This window comes from Oryctolagus cuniculus, chromosome 10 (genome assembly GCF_051225735.1).
Source record: "Oryctolagus cuniculus isolate XC-2025 breed Fujian yellow rabbit chromosome 10, ASM5122573v1, whole genome shotgun sequence".
NCBI classification, from domain to species: domain Eukaryota; kingdom Metazoa; phylum Chordata; class Mammalia; order Lagomorpha; family Leporidae; genus Oryctolagus; species Oryctolagus cuniculus.
Window position 1 is genome coordinate 120,523,794 of NC_142876.1, and position 5,818 is coordinate 120,529,611.

The window sequence follows — 5,818 nt, forward strand, 5'->3', positions numbered from 1 at the left end:
TAGAACCAGTGCCCAAATGAGATGCTGGTGCTGCAGGCAGAGGAGTAACCTGCACCACGGCACCGGCCCCAATATCTGTTCTAATCTACGCACGTAGCGTGTCTGCCCATTTGTTTGTGTCTTATTTACTTTTCTTCATCAGTTTTTCGTCTAGAAATCTTTGTCCCCTTTGGTAAATTTCTTCCTAACTTTTTTTTTTTAATTGGAGCTGTTAAAGGGTATAGTGAGTTTGATTGTGTTTTCTTAAATACTTATTTATTTAATAAAAAGAGAGTGAAAGACTGGATGGGGGAGGGGTTGGAGACACCTTCCATTCATGGTTCACTCCCCAAATGGCTGCACTGGCAGGAACCCAGAACGCCATCTAGGTCTTCGTGTGGGTGTGGGGACCCAAGCACTTGGGCCATCCTCTACTACTTTCCCAGGGGCATTAGCAGGGAGCTGCACCAGAAGTGAAAAAGCTGGAGAGTTGCTTAGCCCACTGCACCACAGTGCAGGCTCCTGGCAGAGTTACAGAGAGCGAGAGTCAGAGAGGTCCTACATGCGCTGTTTCACTCCCCAAATAGCTGCAATGACCAGGGTTGGGCAAGGCTGGAGCCAGGAGCCAGGAGCTTCTTCTGTGTCCCCCACATGGGTACAGAGGTCCAAGCACTTGGACCATCCTCTGCTGCTTTCTCAGGTGCATTAGCAGGGAGCTACATAAAAGTGGAGCAGCCAGGCTTTGAACCGGTACCCATATGGGATGCCAGTGCCACAGGCAGGGCTTTAATGTGCTGCACCATAGTGCCAGCCCCATCCTGGTTGCTTTTTTAAAATAGTCACTGTAGTATATAAATAAGCTACTGATTTTTCTGTGGTACTTACATACTTGATCCTAGCCAACAGGTGAAGAAGCGATTCTGTTACTTTTGTGTTCTACAATTTTACTGAATTTATTTGACAATTTATTGGTGTAATTTTAGGATTTTCTATATACGAGATCATCTTAAATTCTTTTTAGCACTTTTAGTCTTAATGTTGAGTAAAATTGAAATATCAAGAACGGTGTCCTTGTCTCATTCCAGGTCCTGGAGAAGAATCTTTGAAATTTTCATCATTCAGTATTTTTTTTTTATTTTTTATTTATTTATTTTTTTATTTTTTGACAGGCAGAGTGGACAGTGAGAGAGAGAGACAGAGAGAAAGGTCTTCCTTTTTGCCGTTGGTTCACCCTCCAATGGCTGCCGCGGCCGGCGCACCACGCTGATCCAAAGCCAGGAGCCAGGTGCTTCTCCTGGTCTCCCTTGGGGTGCAGGGCCCAAGCACTTGGGCCATCCTCCACTGCACTCCCTGGCCACAGCAGAGAGCTGGCCTGGAAGAGGGGCAACCGGGACAGAATCCAGCGCCCCGACCGGGACTAGAACCCAGTGTGCTGGCGCCGCAAGGTGGAGGATTAGCCTACTGAGCCGAGGCGCCAGCCTCCTCATTCAGTATTATGTTAGGTGGGGTTTTGTAATTCATGACTTTTTATTGAGCTCTGTTCCTTCTGTGTTGAATTTGATGACAGTTTGCATGATGAAGAGATGGCAAATGACGTCAAATGGTCTCTTGGCATTTGCTGAAATTTGATAAGCCTTTATAATTTTATAATAATTCTCTAAGGCTTCGTTCTACATTGTGTTAGTATGATCTGGGAGGTGTGTTGATTTGCATATGTTGAACAATCATTGCAAGGTCTTTCAGATCTTTAGGTGCAAGGACTTCTCAGACGAATTCCTGTTGACATGGTCAAGACTCTTGAATGTATTATATTCAGTGTGTCACTATTCTGTTGAGGGTTTTTGTGTCTATATTCATCAGGGATATTTTTCTGTAGTTTTCGCTTTTTGTTCTACTGTTGTCTGCCTGTTACCAGTGTAATTTTGGTCTCGTAGAATGAGTTTGGAAGTACTCCCTCATCCTCATGCTTGGAACAGTTTGAGAGTAGTTGATATTGATTCATCTTTAAATGTTTTGTGGAATAACATTGAAATCATTGGATCGTCCGCTTTTCTTTGATAGGAGACAATTTTATCAATGATTAAATTTCCATGTTGCTGGTTCATTAAGATTTTCTGTTTCTTCATAATTTGTTTTCAGTGGATTGTGTATGTCCAGGAATTTATGCATGTTAGGCTATCCCTTTTCATGTATAATTTCTGTTAACAGTGTGTTAGGATACTGTGCACTTTTGTGCTATCAGTTGTAATGACTTCATTTAAATTCGTTAACCCATTGATCAGGAACATGTTTAATTTTCATGATTTGTAAAATTTGTCACATTCTTCCAGTTATTTCTATTTTTATACTGCTAGAATCAGAAAAGATAATTGGTGTGATTTCAGCCGTCTTGAATTTGTTAGGACTAATTTTATGTTACAAGACCTGTTCTATCGTGGAGAATTTTCCAAATGCAATTGGGAAGAATGTGCATTGTGTAGCTTTTAGACGAGATGTCCTGTAGGTGGGTATTAGATCTGTGTGCCCAGCTTATTTGACTGTTTCTTTGTTGGTTTCCTGTCCGGGTGTATCTGTTGCTAAGTGCAGTGTTAAGTTCCCTACCATGAGTGCATTGCAGTCTATCTCTACCTTCAGATGTTTGAACGTTTGGATTTTGTATTTCGGTGCTCACACGTTGAGTCCATATACGTTCCCAAACATGACATATTCTTGCTGAACTGATCCCTTTGTCATTATATAATTACCGTTTTAAAAACATCATTTATTTATTTGATGGAGTTACAGACAGAGATACTGGAGAGACATCTTCTGTCTGCTGGTTCACTCTCCAGGTGACTGCAACAACCAGTGCTGGGCCAGGCTGAGGCCAGGAGTCAGGAGCTTCATCCAGGTCTCCCTCAGAGGTATCGGGGGCCCGAGTGCTTGGGACACTTCCACTGCTTTTCCCTAGGCCATTGGCAGGGAGGTTTTTTGTTTTGTTTTGTTTTCTTCAATTTTTGGTACACCTGTTGCAGGTTTTTGCTTTGTGGTTGCTATGAGGTTGATTATAAAACATACTACTCTAGAGCCGGTGCTGTGGTGCAGTGGGTAACGCCGCTGCCTGCAGTGCCAGCATCCAGTACGGGCATCGATTTGGTCTCTGCTGCTCCACTTCCGATCCAGCTCTCTGCTGTGGCCTGGAAAGTTTAGTCTTAGCACAAGAGGACTCCCTCAGTGGTCATGTGGACCGTACGTAAGTGACAGAAGGCTGAGTGGCTGTGTGATGCCAGCGCAAGTCTCACATCACACATCGTGGGTGCCGACTCTGAGTAAGGGACTGTGACTTTCTTCCTTGGTGCTGGGTTCTCACTGTGGTGAGCTTGCTTTTAGGGGCCCGGGTGTGTTCCCATGCTCACTTCTCCCAGGCAGGTGACATCTCTTTCCATGCTGTGCTGCCCTGGGTGGGGGGGAAGGGGGGCAGAGATAATGTGCTTCCTAACCTTTTCAGGAGAACCTTTTTATTCTCAAGTTCTGAGGAGGTGCTGTGATCTCACAGCTGGTGTGCTTAGCTCTTGTAAAGGTGTTTTTTTTTTTTTTTTTTGGTTCAGGAGTAGTTCAGATTAATGAAGAAGGCACAGTTGCTGGGTGATCCTGTTCCACCATCTTGCTCCATTCCCCCGGGAGTCCCCAGGCCATTTCAGCTTCGTCGTGTCCTAGGAAGAGACGGCTGACATTTAGGAAGCAAAGAATGTGTGTCTTGTATTTAGTAAATTCCGTGGCAGTATCTTTCCAAATACTGCTATTGGCACATTCTTTGTCTTTGCATTTTGTGAAAACTCTGATAACTTGAGTTACACCTTTTGACTGAACAACGAGTTTCTTTTGTTACTTACCGACCTTTTGAAAATCTCTCTCTCGGCTTTAATCTTAGTGTTTTCTACTGCATGATTTCCACATTTACAAATTCTGTCCTTTATTGTATTCAAGGCATCTAATTCCAGCTATTATACTTTTCAGTTCTACTGTTAACATTCGGAATTTTTTTTTGAAACACAATCTTATTTGTTTGTTGTTATTAAACCTTATTTTTGACTGGACTCAGATTTAGAAGTAGACGCTCTCAGAGAAGACAGCCTACGTCTCTTGGCAATCTGTTCCTGGCGTTTTTCTTTGGCCTCCTTCATTCTCTTGGCCAAGAGTTTAGCATAGTCTGCAGCCTCCTCCTTGTTCTTCTTAGTTCGCTGTTTCTTCAGAGCAATTCGCTGGCATTTGTGTTGCAGGACACGTGGAGTAACCAGACGCTGAATCTTGGGTGCTTTGGTCCTAGGTTTCTTACCTTCTTTGTTTAAGGGCTTTCTTACAACACACTGGCGTACATCATCTTCTTTAGAAAGATTGAAAAGTTTACAAATTCTGCTGGCTCTTTTAGGACCCAGGCGACGAGGCACCGTGGTATCAGTCAATCCAGGAATATCGTTCTCTCCTTTTTTTACAATAACCAAGTTGAGAACACTCAAATTGGCATCGACAATGCAGCCCCGAACTGATTTGCGCTTTCTTTCTCCAGTTCTCCTTGGTCTGTAACAGGAATGCCCCTTACTCAGCAGCAGGCGGACCCGCCCATGGGTCAAGACACCTTGCTTCATGGGAAAACCTTGTTTATCATTCCCACCACTGATCCGGACCACATAACCCTTCCATTCTTCACCCAGAGCATCGGCAGCAACTTCTGTGGCCATACGCTTCTCATAGAAAGTACAAAGTTTACGTTCATCGTCCACTTCGATGAGTTTCTGGCAGTCAATAGCTGGGAAGGAGATATTCAGCTTCATTTTGAAGCAGCTGACCGCCTCGGAGGTGCCAGGGGAAAGAGCAACGTTCAGAATTTTTTTATAAAAGTTTCTAATCATTTTCTAAAAATTCTCATTAAGTCTTCTAACTTTTGGGGCTCACCAGTAAGTTAAATATTGTATGGCTCCAATGTCCAAGCCTCTTTACAATCTTTTTTTTTTTAATCAAGAAATAGCTGCTTTTATGCTCTTATCTCCTGACGTGTATCATTGACCCCTGCACGTTGAGTCAGGTTTTAAAAGCTTTTTACTCACTGTCAGGCACCGTGTGTGAATTGCTGAGATCACTCAGTGATTGGATAATTTCTTCCTGGAGACAAGGTTTCAAGTGGCTTTTAGTGCTCACTTGACCAGGACCAGGACCCTCCGGAGCAGTCTGGGGTTGAGCTGGTTTGAACTAAGCTTTAGCCTTTGACGATGCTGGCTTTCCTCTTCCCCGGAGAACCCCGTCAGATGGCCCAGAAAGCCCGCGCCCTTTGCCGATGACTGACGGCTCTAAAGGCTGGCGTTCACTTCGCAGGCCATTGAGACGGCCTCATGTTCAGCTTCAGGCCTGTGGTTGCCCTCTGGACTTGTCCTTGCACCCCCGTCACAGTCTGCTGCGTGTACGATTGGCCTGTAGGTTGCCATGTTGAACAGGTGGAAGGTTGGCCTCAGCTTCGGGAGCAGCTCCATATTTAGCTTTGCTCCCTATCTTCAGTCTTCACACCTCAGTCCCCACTCACCTCCTTGATTGCTCAATACTTTCAAATACATGGTTTTAACAGGTTTTTTTTTTTTTTTTTTTTTTTTTTTTTTGACAGGCAGAGTGGACAGTGAGAGACAGAGAGAGAGAGAAAGGTCTTCCTTTGCCGTTGGTTCACCCTCCAATGGCCGCCGCGGCTGGTGCGCTGCGGCCGGCGCACCGCGCTGGTCCGAAGTCAGGAGCCAGGTGCTTCTCCTGGTCTCCCATGGGGTGCAGGGCCCAAGCACTTGGGCCATCCTCCACTGCACTCCCTGGCCACAGCAGA

At 44.8% G+C, this 5,818-nt stretch overlaps 1 pseudogene across 1 annotated transcript; it reads right to left on the reverse strand.

The window, feature by feature from the left end:
- Window positions 1-4,031: 4,031 nt before the first annotated feature.
- Window positions 4,032-4,810, reverse strand: LOC127487210 (small ribosomal subunit protein eS6 pseudogene; annotated as a pseudogene). Its single transcript, XR_016215171.1, has one exon. The product of XR_016215171.1 is annotated as a small ribosomal subunit protein eS6 pseudogene (transcript).
- Between the last annotated feature and the right edge of the window lie 1,008 nt (window positions 4,811-5,818).